This window comes from Fringilla coelebs, assembly GCF_963513975.1.
Source record: "Fringilla coelebs genome assembly, chromosome: 2".
NCBI classification, from domain to species: Eukaryota; Metazoa; Chordata; class Aves; order Passeriformes; family Fringillidae; genus Fringilla; species Fringilla coelebs.
Window position 1 is genome coordinate 17,610,446 of NC_140029.1, and position 13,697 is coordinate 17,624,142.

The window sequence follows — 13,697 nt, forward strand, 5'->3', positions numbered from 1 at the left end:
TTAAGGTAGGCAAATGAATATTAGCACTGTGAACATGAAGTCTTACAGGGAAACTTTAACTCTGCACACTTTTATGTTAATTTTTTAATTTGGAGTTAACAATGCCAAGACACAAAGTTCACCATTCTATGCAATAATTTCTATTTATGAGGTATCCATCATATTGGGATCCATAGATAATGTATGTTAAGATGCAACAGAAAGAAATTTGCTTGGCTTATAACAGTCTGAAAAAACTCCTTCTTAGAACTGAATTAAGATATAACTATTACTGATGCCTTACTCCTTTATAATAGGCTATTTATGAATACATAGGAGGACTTTCTGGACTGCAGAGATACATAGTTAATTTGGAAACCAGCCTGCAGAATTAAATGAAGCTGTACTTTAAATTTCCTCTCACAACTGCTCATTTTTGCAGGCAAAAGAATATTTCACCAACTGCTAGAGTTACTTGGAAGTGAGAGGGGAAGCGATTCAAAGCAGGCATTAAAGTGTGGTTACTGGTTTCTGCATAAAAGAAGCATTTCAGGACACATTTTGGAAAATCTCCAGGGGTTTAAAAGTGGTGTCCCAGGGTGGGATTTGAAGCAGGAGGCTTCAATAGCTGTTTTTCTGCCTCTTTCTCGTGACCTGGGTCAGTGTTTTCAGCTGTTTTTCTGCTGTCCACTCTAAGTCAACAAAGGACTTATGTGTACCCTTAACTTTAAGAAGGGCTACTTACATGTGTTTTTCAAGCAAACACACATGACAGTGCTGTGCTGAGAGCTTGAGAGTGCAGAGGAGAAGCCAAATTTTCTAGTGTTCCTTTCAGACAGAAGCCTGCTTTTAAGAAAAGGCTGAGTGTCACCACGGTTAAAAGCAGAGGACGCAGAGCAACTGTGCGCATTCTGATCGGGGCACACGAGCACTTCTGCGGGTCAGGGCCAGCTCTGGGCAGGGCTGCCAGGTTGGGTGGGTGCCATTGGGAGGCAATGCCATATTTGGCACAGCAGGGCCAAAGGCACAGAGAGGAACTGTGGAGCTGCTGAAGCAGCCCTGCCACACACCTTGGTGGGACACCTCTCCCAGAACATCCCCCAGCAAACCTGGAAGTCTGGTGATAGGGGCTGCATGACAAAGGGATGCACACCTCCTCCCTCCCTCCCCCCACACTTTGCCTTGTGAGGATTGGGATAAAGGGGAGAGGACACTTCTGGAAGTGGGAGCAGGCACTTGGTGTAATCCTGATGGACCCCTGTGCCCAGCAGCCTGGTCAGTAGTTGGCAGTGACCTACCCTAAGTCAGAGGTGGGGACTTGTCTCCTTTCCCGTTCAAATTACTTGTTGACATTGGGATTTGTAAACCCACCACTCAGAGATATAACATCTCTAGCTTGTAGAGCCTTCCCGTTCTGAGTGGGCTGTCATCTGATTTTAAGACTCCTCCCGTGGGACACCTGATAAAACCCCATGGCCCTATGTCTGCTCGCTCTCGGCTCTTGGGCTCTCTGGGCTTTGCTCAAGCTCTTGGGCCCCTGCTCCCCCCTGCACAGGGTGGTGGAATAAAATGGACTCTCGTGCTACACAAAAAGACTTGTCTCATCTGTTTTCCCTGCTGCCAGTTGTGGCCTCCCTGGATCACGATCACATCACTGCTGCCTTCTTAGCACATCACAAAGCAGCAGTAAAGTTCCAAAGCCCATTCAAGTCCTTTGCACCTCTCCTTCACAGATGACTTGGAAGCAGGGCTAGGAAGCTCTTTTTCACATTCAATTGTAAAACATGTGAGGAAGAGGAGCAAGACAACTCTTCTGATTGTTGCTACTGCCTACAGCAAGTTTTGGTACAGATATCCTTTCCTATAGGCACTCAGTGGGTAAAACGTAGCCACAACTAAAATGGACTCTCATGCTACACGAATAACTTGTCTTGTCTGTTTTCCCTGCTGCTAGTTGTGGCCTCCCTGGATCATGATCACATCACTACTGCCACACACAAATGGTGGAGAATGTGGGCAGCCAGCGAGGACCTGGACTGGCACCCCTGTGAGTCACCCGCAGACTGATACACCCTGCGGGACCCCTGTCTTCCATGGAGGTAAAATGCTTGCAGGGAGGGGAATTCCCAGTAAGGGCACCAGCATACTGGGACCGAGTGATGGGACTGACATCTACCATCACTCAGCGAGACGCCTATGAACAGTTTTCTCATGGGAGGGAGTTTTTAAGAGCTACAAGGGGCTACTCTGCCTGCAATAGGACCATTAGATGGACTCCTCAACTTTCCCAACACGTCTGCTACGGTGAAGTCCCAGAGGGTACTTATGGATGGTTATGAACGATTGCATGCAGCGTGTCTATGCCCTAGATCTGTGGTCCCCTCTCCTGTGAACCCCCACGTTTTTCAGTTTCTGTGAAGCTGAAATAAATAGGGCAGGAGATCTTTCTCCTTTTTAATGCCTTTATTAAAAGTGAATGGCTCAGGTGCGGAGAACTGATGGGTCCACCCGTGCTCACGCTGCCACTGCTCCCAGGAGTGGCCTGGAGGAGGAGGAAAATGCAGCTTTGTCCTCTAGGAGGCAGAGCTGGGGGTTCCATCCTCATGAAAACGCCAGGGATACTCCTTGTTCACTTTTCCAGTTTGACCTTCAGAGTCCTGCCTCCAGCTGAGGTCCTCCTTGGCTAGGGCGAGGGGCAAAAAAGGGTCTCAGCATCTCTGCAGGCTCTGGACTTTGTTCCTCATGTCCAGACACAACTTTGATCTCTTAATTCTGTGTTGGCTTGTTGTTTTTGGGGTCTTTTTGGTAGGTTTGGTGGTGGTGGGGGGGGTTTCCTATGGCATGCTCAACTTGTAACTCTGCAACCTTTTAAAAAAATGGGTAACCCTTTTTTTTACTCATAACAGTGGGGCTCCTCGCTGGGCCCAGGGGGAACACGCTGAAGAACATGGAGAAGGGGTGCAATGCCAAGATCATGATCAGGGGCAGGGGCTCAGTGAAGGAGGGTAAGGTGGGCCGCAAGGATGGGCAGATGCTGCCAGGTGAGGACAAGCCCCTGTACACCCTCGTCACTGCCAACACCATGGAGAACATCAAGAAAGCTGTGGAGCAGATCAGGAACATCCTGAAGCAGGGCACTGAGACCCCTGAGGACCAGAATGATTGGTGCAAAATGCAGCTGCGGGAGTTGGTGCAGCTCAGTGGGACCCTGCGGGAGGATGACAACCGCATCCTGAGGCCATGGCAGAGCACCATGAGCCTCGCAGCATCACCAACAGCGCAGTGCGCACCGACAGCACAGTGCACACCGACAGCACAGTGTGCACCAACAGCAGTGTGCACCAACAGCGTAGTGTGCACCAACAGCACAGTGTGCACCAACAGCACAGTGTGCACCAATAGCGCAGTGTGCACCAACAGCACAGTGTGCACCAACAGCACAGTGCGCACCAACAGCACAGTGTGCACCAACAGCACAGTGCACACCAACAGCACAGTGTGCACCAACAGCACAGTGTGCACCAACAGCGCAGTGTGCACCAACAGCACAGTGTGCACCAACAGCGCAGTGTGCACCGACAGCGTAGTGTGCACCAACAGCGCAGTGTGCACCGACAGCGTAGTGTGCACCAACAGCGCAGTGTGCACCAACAGCACAGTGTGCACCAACAGCACAGTGCACACCAACAGCACAGTGTGCACCAACAGCACAGTGTGCACCAACAGCACAGTGTGCACCAACAGCACAGTGCGCACCAACATCACAGTGGGCACCAACAGCGCAGTGTGCACCAACAGCACAGTGTGCACCAACAGCACAGTGGGCACCAACAGCACAGTGTGCACCGACAGCGCAGTGTGCACCAAGCGCTGCGGGGCTGGGCACACCACCTCCGACTGCAAGTTCACCAAGCCTGGGGACCCGCCATCAGTGCGGGACAAGGCACGGATGGACAAGGAGTGCCTGTCCCTGACGGCCAAGCTGGGCGAGGCCCCGGCGTCCGTGAGCTCCAGCGCTGCCCACAACAACAGCCCCTTGTCCAGCAGCCACTGTGCCCCCAGCCAGGCTGGGGGACGGCCCCCCAAGCAGCCCCCCCCAGATGAGCTTGGCACCCTCGGAGAACTGCCCCTACCACGGGCTGCACTGGGGTCCCCCCAGCTTCCCCCACCCCATAGCAGGCAAAATGTCTGGGCATTTGTATGAGCATACCACCTCTGTGTTCCTTTCAAGATTCTAAGCCTCTCTCCAAAGGACAGTAAGAATCAATATCCCTGTTTCACCACTGGAGTAACCTGCATGCATTTAAAAAAAAAAAAAAAAAAGAGTGACAAAGTTACTTAAACTGTTGGCAGAGTTGTGAATAGAATGATGCAGGGCTTGTGAGCCTGGTCCTGCATTATAATGGTTTTTGGTTGGACAGTGGGAGATTCCATACATCCTTTCAGCAGATGCTTTTAAAAAATTTCTCAGCCTTTGTCCAACCTCCAAATGACAGCTGCAAAGAGAAAACTTTCTTAACTGTGCACAACGGGGGAGATTTGTAAAAGCTTGATGGGCAAAATTTTCAAAAGCACTTAAACCTACGTGAAAGGTAATGAAATTTAGGCTCCTACATTGCTTATGAGTGTACCACCTGGAAGTGGAGCCAGAGTTTCAAACAACTGCAGTCTGCATTGAGAAAAGGACACATGGACCCGCTTTTCAAAGGCTCTTGGGAGCTGCAGCTGCCACAATCACAGCTCCAGGCAGATTTTCAGAGCCCTAACAGCCAGTGTGCCGAGGTCTTTTGTAAGACACTGATCATGTGTTGTACATATCTAAAGGGACCACTTTGGAAAATCTAATGCAACGGGGGATTCTGTGAGGTTCCGTGGGAGACAATCTTGGGATGGGAGCCAGAGAATGCTGGTGAGGCCACCAGCAGACCCTGAGGCTGGCCCAGCCATCACCTCAGAGAGCAGGAGACACCTGCTGCACCAGGGTGGGCAGCCCATGCAGCATCCCCCAGACCGGGCTCCTCCAACATGCAGGGACCGTGGCGGCGATGGGAAATCATCTCCTTGGAGCACGGCTCTTTGCCAGGGGTGTCATGGTTGCTTGTGTGACTTTCCTTCGTATCAACCTCTTCCCATCTCAGAGGAGATGAATAAACTTGCATCCATGGTCAAGAGTCAGGAGGAGTCTCTGTGCTCAGGGTTTTGCTTTTCCTGATAACTGGATTACTGGGGCTAGGAACCAGTGAACCAGGGATTACTCACTGCTGAGCTTGTGGAGCACAACATCCGCTGATTTACTAAGTATTCTCCTGCAAACTTCATCTCCCAGAGGGAACGAAGCAGTGTAAGGCATCCTGACTATAATCTCTTCAAGCAAATTCTTCATTTTTATTGCTGTCACTCCTACGTGCCCAAACAGTGCTCTGTGTTCACCGCTCCATTTCAGTCACCAAAGTTAACAGAAACAGTTCACAAAAGGGTGATTTTCTAACCAATTTAATTCCAGGGATCAGATTTATATCAGGGCTTTACAGTCAGTAAATTACATAAACTTTTTATTTTCTTGAGCAAAGATTTTTACTCATACCTGCATGGCTGGAGGTCAGAGTGGCTGAGGAAGAAACTGAATATAATTCACAGTGTAAAAATCCCCTGAGTAGACACGATGTGCTGGTTTCTTGCATATGTAAAAATGGAAATGAAGCATTGTCAGGTTTCCTCCATCCTGCAGCCTCGCTGACGCACAGCCTACAGTGCAAATGAAGATGCAGGCCATACAATGTGGAGTGCTCCCACTGTGCCTTTGAAAATAGCTTGTTCATTCTAAATTAGGCAACTCCTTTGGTGTGTTTTTAGCTTCACGAATCCCTTACTTATTCCCAGCATTTCATCATGACACACAGCCATCAGAAACTGACACAGCTGGAAGGGATGTCTGAACTGCCTAACACACTGGATGTGTGCTCATGGAGAAGGAAGTGTCTGAAGGAAACACATGCAGATATGTGTTTATAGGAATCTTCTGCCTGAAGAGTAACACAGCCATAACAGCATCAGAAAATGCTGTGAGTGAGAAAGTAAAGGTTGCATGGGGCCAGCAGGAGCAAGGAACCAGCCTGTACCTGGTAAATGAGGGAAAAGGGACTTTAGAATGTAGAGAGCTGCCTGTGTGAGTCACTTTCAAGGAGGGCACATTTGAAAAAGATGCACAGTGTTGATGTGAGCCAAATGTAAGGAAAAGGATCTTGGCAACTCTTCATGAAGCAACAGAGAGCAAAGAAGGCTGTAACAGGGAAGATATGGGCAAGAAATCTTAGAGGTAGGAAAACTTTTATTTCACATACTTTATAGGACACACTCCTCTCCACACCCACACCCTACAAGACAGAAAGATCTGCAGATGCAGGGATTGCAACAAGTGGGAAGCAGGACTGAGTGAAAAACAGTCAAGAAAAGTGCTGCCACCTTGGTGCAGAGAAAACATTAACATCTCTTTTAACCATGCAAAGCTCATGTTGGCAGCAAATAATTCCCAAGGAAATGTTACAGAATGAGATTCCCATCTTGATAGATGGAGGAGAGAAGTCATTGAAAGAAAGTTCTCTGCATGGAAAGAAGACATAAATTTGAGGATAGGGACAGCTCAGAGAGGCAAGGAAGGGTACAAAGGAAAGATCACAAAAGAAACGATCAAAGATCCTGCAGAAGGGAAAAGGCATGCAGAAAAAGAGAAGGCAGATGAGAAAAGCAGGGGAAGCCAAGATTTTGGGTTCAATGTATAATCAAATGCATCATCCTAAGTAGCATGTCCAAGTCAGGTAAAGCCAGTAGCACAGTTTGGGCTAGAAGAATCTTAAAAGAATTACAGACTTTTGTGCATGAAACTTCAGGGCTGTGGAAGGGATGAAGCCAGATTAAAAGTTTGTGCTGGAGCTGTAAAAGAAGATGCTCTTTTTCCATGCATCTGTTTTCCAAGATAAAGGGGATTAAAAGGATCTGGGTGCAAAAAGGTTGGGTACAGCAGCATTGGAAGGGCACAAAAAGTGCACATAATTCATGCCTGTCCTGAGTTTGCTTATTCTTCCTGAAGGGCACCTTAAACTGGGCACTTTGGTCAAACACTCCTGGAAAGCTCTCCTGCTCTTGGCCATCAGCAGAGCCAGAATTTCCCTGCAGTTGCTGGCTCTTGCCAGGGATGTGGAAGCATTTCCCTGGTCAGACAGCTGAGCAGAGCAGAGCATGGAGTGGCATATGCACTGCAAAACAGGTAATGAAACACCACCATCAATGTTACCAGTCCTTCCTACTAACACCTTACTTTCAGGACCTACTGCCAGACAGCACTGAACTGCACTGGGACCATCAGGAGGTACCTCAGACTTTATTTGGTTGGTGAAACCTGGGCAGAGTCAGCCTGAGAGTTTGCTCAAACACTAACTCTGGCAAGGCTAGGCAGGAATACTAAAGGCCAAAAGGTTTGTGTTGACTGTGAGCATCAGCCCTGTGTCCATCAGCATCTCACCTGTGTCACTTCACAGGAGATACAGGTGCCAATTTAACGAGACTAAAACTTCATTTCTAACCCCTGGCTTGCCAGAAGCATCATTTAGGGTGTGCCTGCCCTTCCTTGGGCTGAGTAGTGCTGATGGATTCACACCCAGTTGCACTCCCTTCCTTCCCTGCATCATCCCAGAATCTTCCTTGGGCTTTTGGGGTAGGAACATTTTTTCTTTCAATGTTGTCACTGACAAGCAGCTGGTAGAATAAATTACTGCTGAATGCATGCTGTTCTTTTCCTTTTATATGGTAAGATGCACTCTTTTTTTCCCATCTTGATTGTCATGGGAAAGTAGAATTCCCCACCTAAGAGAAAAAAACTAAAATGGAAATATTGTTATTATTAATAATAAGAATTGTAGAAGATTGGAATAAATGAAACAACTCAGTGTCAAATATGTATTTTAGAGAATAAAAATATGTTGAAACCCATCATCAACAAGGCTGTTAAAGCTTTTTTCTAAACAAATGGTTCCAAAGCTTCCTGGCATAACTCACCAAGAAATGTGCTGGAGAAACAGAGCAAGGTAATATTACCATTTTACCATCTTCATATTGTACTTGAGGGATGTTTCAAGAAGAAAATCATGCAATATAGAGTCATACAGTAATGTTAGTTCTAAACAAATAGTTTTTGTCTATATCTGGTGTCTGATTTGTTTTCTATTATCTTCTCTCACATGAGAAAGAGAGCAAATCTCTAATATTTAAGGGCAGCGATTTGCCTTCTAAGTTACAAGGGGAAGCGGCTGTAGTTGCGACAAGCAAGAGGTCCCGAGCCCCTCGGCGCATCTCCGCAGAGCGCTCCAGCGGCTTCTCGCGGGGCAGGGGGCACTCCCCGGACCCTTAGAGAAGCTCTGAGGGCAGTCTGGCTTGAGCAAGTCTGCTGTGCGCTATCGGTGTCGGTGGGACGCGCCCCGCCGCCCCTTCCCGAGGCTGAGCCGCCCGAGCCCGCCGCTCCCCGGGGCGCTGCGGGGCGCGGCCACTGGAGGGCGGCGCTGAGCCGGCGGCGGGGCCGGGCGGGGCCGGGCGGGGCTGGGCGGGGCCGGGAAGGGGCCGGGAGGGGTTGGAAAGGGGCCGGGCGGGGTCGGGAAGGGCCCGTAAGGGGTCGGGAGGGGTCGGGAAGGGTCGGGGAGGGGCCGGGAAGGGGCCGGGAAGGGGCCGGGAGGGGTTGGAAAGGGACCGGGCGGGGTCGGGAAGGGGCCGGGGAGGGGCCGGGCGGGGCCGGGAAGGGACCGGGCGGGGCCGGGAGGGGCAGGGAAGGGCCGGGAAGGGGCCGGGGAGGGGCCGGGCGGGGTCGGGAAGGGGCCGGGAGGGGCCGAGCGGGGCAGGGAAGGGCCGGGAAGGGACCGGGCGGGGTCGGGGAGGGGCCGGGCGGGCCGGGGAGGGGCCGGGAAGGGGCCGGGAGGGGACGGGAGGGGCCGGGCGGGGTCTGGAAGGGCCGGGAAGGGGCCGGGAGGGGCCGGGAGGGGACGGGAGGGGCCGGGCGGGGCCGGGAGGGGCCGGGAAGGGCCGGGGAGGGGCCGGGAGGGGACGGGAGGGGCCGGGAAGGGGCCGGGCCGGGCCGGGAGGGGACGGGAGGGGCCGGGAGGGGCCGGGAAGGGCCGGGAAGGGGCCGGGCGGGGTCGGGAAGGGGCCGGGCGGGATCGGGAAGGGGCCGCTGCCGCCCCACCGGGCGCCGTCGCTGCAGATCGCCCTCCTATCCGCTGCACTCAGACCTCCGGAGGCCTGAGTGACAGATAGTGACAGCTTGGGAGGGTCTTACTGCAGCAGGGAGAGGAAGTGGCAGAAGTTGGGCAGACCTTCTGTTCTCGTCTCAGTTTAATTTAGCTCTGATTTTAGTTCTATGCACTGTCCCCAACACCCATCCACGGGATTTACTTTAGTGGCTTTGCCGTATTAACAGAGCATCTGACTCCATCCTTATTGCTTAACTCCAGCTGATGTCTGGGAAGCACGGGAATAATTGGGTTTTCTGGAAAGCAAAGCCATCTACCAGTGTAGTTCCATTTCTTAAAACACCTCTTGAATTTGCCAGTGCTGGGTTTTGTGCCAAGTAGTGACTTTGTTCTGACAAATGGTCGTAGAAAGAAAAATGGTGCAAATGTTACACTGATGTCCAAAAAGCATGGAGAGAGAGATAGGGTGCTGCAGGGCAGACACTTTGCTTCTGGTGTCTAAAGAAGGCAACATATTTAAAAATAAAATCAGTAGAAGAATTACAAAGAGTAGGGGGAAAATCATCACAATATTCATAGAAGGAAACCATTGCCCTCAAACCTAATGTTATTTACGTTGGGAGTCAGTGAGGTTGTAAATAAGGATTGTCAGGCAATACATTTGTGCTCGGACTCCCTGAAAGCTTTCATGAACTTAGGGTTTAATAAAGGTTACAAAACAGGAGAGTGCTTTGTTTAAACAACATCTGAAAATTGTATATTTACCTGTATGGTAGATGGGTGTTCAGAATGGTCTCGTGGTGTTCTCTGAGCATCCAACAAATGATAAACTAACGAAGGAAAAAAAAAAAGGGGGAAAATCAATCATTTGCAACAAGCAATTACATTAGCAACAATGAAGACAGAGGGATAAAAGGCTTTGCAATGCTGAAATAACTGGGCTTTTATCCCCAGAAAAATAGTGTATCAGAAGGAAACCTGAAAGTGTGAAATAGGTAAAGCTTAGTCTGATTTGGAGCATAGCTTAGCTTGCGATGAGACAGACAGCCAATTCTGATATCACACTACTTTTCTAATGGCATAACTTCCCTGAACTCAGTGATTTGTTGTCTTGATTGTGTCTTGTTGTCCAGGAAAAGACACATAGCAGCATTCAGCAAATTCAATTCTGCATTTATAGCAACTGCAGAGGGAGACAAAATTGAGATACAGAACTTTGAACGCACTGGAAAAGTCAGCACTGAACCAGGAGAAAGCTCTCCATGCTTCCTAAGGAAGAAAGGCACAGTGTGCAATTCCCACTCCATCTATGGAGAATACATTCATAAACATGTTCCTAAACTTCACTCAGAAATCAGACTGCCAAAGGTTTGTAGAGAATGTGCCAATGGATATGATTTATTAGGACCTCAATTCACTTATGTCATTCCAATAAAATACAGCTCTTCTTCCCCTTTTCGTATGCTATCCATACGAAATGAGAGAGCTGGAAGATCCCTGGATTTTACAGCCCTGATGGTTCTTACCATGAATACCACAGGGAAAAAAATCTTTCAGAAAGATGCATAAGCCCTCAGCCAAAATTAAATCAAAGTCAGTGTAAAATACTATCTGTATTCATGAATGTATTGACAGCTCTCAGCACTCATTTCTGTTTCTTGGCAAGTCAGTGTCCTATCTTATTTAACTGAATAAACAAATTATTGGTTTTCTGGGCAGACAGACAAGTGTGTGAAAAATAAATGACTTTTTGAATAATTATCTCAGCATATCACTGTGCTTCAGCAAACATCCTATTCATAGAAATCTCAAATAAGGGGCTTCTAAAACAATACAACAAGTATAACTATTGCTTTTTCGTATTTCATGGAACTAATCCTATTATCTGTCAGACTGCACTGTTAGAAGAGAAGAGAATTCAAGTACAAAGTGAATGTATCATCCTGGAAGTTCAGTGAAAATGTGAATATGGAAAAGACAAAGCATCTGACAAATGCTTTGAGGATCCTCTACCAAGGAATGGCTCTGCAGTCATTCAACTGGAGCTGTAGTTGTGACACTTTGCTTTGATCTCTTTTCTTGGGACACATGTACATTGGACAGGTACCTTTTTTTTTTTTTTTTAAACTTTGGGTTGCTTTTCATCTACCCTGCCATCTTTGTATTAGCATTCTTCTAGTGTGTTTGTACTGTTAATTTGGATGCAATATGCAGCACTAGAAAAGGCAAAAGGACTGTTCCAGCTGTCAGTAACTTTGCAGCTGAAACTAAATTATTCACTTCTATTCAGCAAAGAAGTTTAAACCTCAGGCAATATGAACACATTGTGGACTAAATGAAGAATGTTGAAGTCCTCAGCTTCCACCTTATAAATCTGAAAGGAAAGAAAATATTTTCAGCAGGCATTTATTTAGCAAAGGTGCCTGTCAGTAAAATGAAAATTTTCTGGCCTTATAAAACCAGTTATGCTGGTGGGGTATTGGACTTAGATGAAAGTCATCAGAGGACTCTGAATTATCAACAATTATCTGTAACACACCAATTATGCTGCCACACTGAAAATCCTTTCCAGGAACTTGAGCAGTGACTGAAGACAGGACCATCCTTCACCCCCCCTTTTGTGAGATTAAACTTTTGTGCCTAATCCAGTCTGCTCTTTCAGGTGTGCCAAAACACAGATATCATATTATTATTTAAAACACTGGGGAAGAAAGAGTAGAAATAATTAAATGCTTTGCCATCCAAAACTGAAAACCATTCTATCCCTTAGATGAATAAAACCCAGCAGTACTGATAAGGCTTTTAACAGCAGTAACAGTTCAGGCTGCTCTCTGTAATGTACAATGCAAATGGACCATTTCAAGTGTGTTAAATATGATGAAGGTAAAATGAAACCATGTCCTTAACAGTATCTAAAACAATTTTGAGGCAGAGTCAACCCAACACAGCTGTATAACTTTCAGCCATGTCTGAAAACTCAATCCAGATTTTGTGGTTCTTTTCCAAACCTCGGTAGTCAAATAGCAGGTTTTCCATTAATGCCAGTAGGCTGCCCTGGGAACACTCTTGGCCAATGCCTAACTGCAGCCATTTTTCTGACATAAAAACTTTAACTAAACTGAAGACTAAAAGTATCAAGATATTTGTACTCAGGAAGGCACCCTACATTTCCCATCTGAATAGCTCTAATTTGAGACCAAAGAACCAGAAAAGCTAGAAAATATTATTATGAAAACTCTGTGAGGGAGCTGATAAATGAAAATACCTTATTTGACAGTAAGCTCTGTATGTATAAAGGCAATTCTAAGTACTCTTTTTGTCTGGGCTAACACAGCAGGTGGAGGCACTTCACCTCACTGCCCAAGCTGTTCTTTCACTCAGAATGGTTATTAAGAGTGCTCATTCAGTGTTTCATGAGGATAAACTAAGCCACAATAAAAAGTTATGAGCAAAAGTTTTCCACTCTGAGACCTATCAACTTGTTGGTGGAGTTCAAAGACTCTTACTTTTCGTTGTTTTCTTGTCTGATTACTGAGCACCACTGAGAAGAGCCTGGCTCCATCCTCTGGCATCCTCCCTTCAGATACTGGTAAACATTGATGAGGTCCCCTTTCAGTCATCTCTCCTTGAGGATAAGCAGGTGCAGTTTCCCCAACCTTTCCTCATAAGAGAGATGCTCAGATCCCATATTCATCTTTTTCCTTTTTTGCCCTCCACTGAACCCACTTCAGGATCTCCAAGTCTCTCTTGTACTGAGGAGCCCAGAATTGGTCCCAGCACTCCAGATGTGGCCTCACCAGGGCTGCCTAGTGGGGCAGGATCACCTCCCTGGACCTGCTGGACACGCTCTTCCTTATGCACCCCAGGATTCCATTTGCCTTCTTGGCCACCAGGACACACTGCCAGCTCAGGTGCTCAGTGCTGTGTGCTGTTCCTCCACTGCACACTGAAGGAGTGAACAGGCGGGTAGATGAGTAAGGTAAGCATATTCTAATGGGGCAGGACTCACACTTCACTCCCAGAATGAGGGCACAAATCACACACACACACAGCCCCTGCCACAGCTTTCTCACTCTGGCTTCTCATCTCCATCCCACTCCTGAGCCTTGCGCTCCTTTTAATGCCTTTGGCTCTGCACCTTCCCCGAATGCAGCAGTCATTACTCCAACCAACCCATCCGTCTTTTCCTTCCTGTACTTGGTTCAATAGAACAATTAACATTTTCACTGGTGCTGACCCAAATGGCCCTAATCAAGAGGAATTGGCAAGCTGGCAAACACCCTGCAGATGCCTGTCAGGGATGAAGTAAGATCACCTTTTCTGTAATAGATACCAGGATTAATAAAAACAAACTACTTCTCATCTTCCCCATGCACATCATTTACTAGAAATAGTAGGAAGGATTTCAGATTTTTAGATTAATGCTATGGGCCCCGCTTGTGCAGCCTGGGGATAGATGCAGTATATGTTATACATTCTTTTACA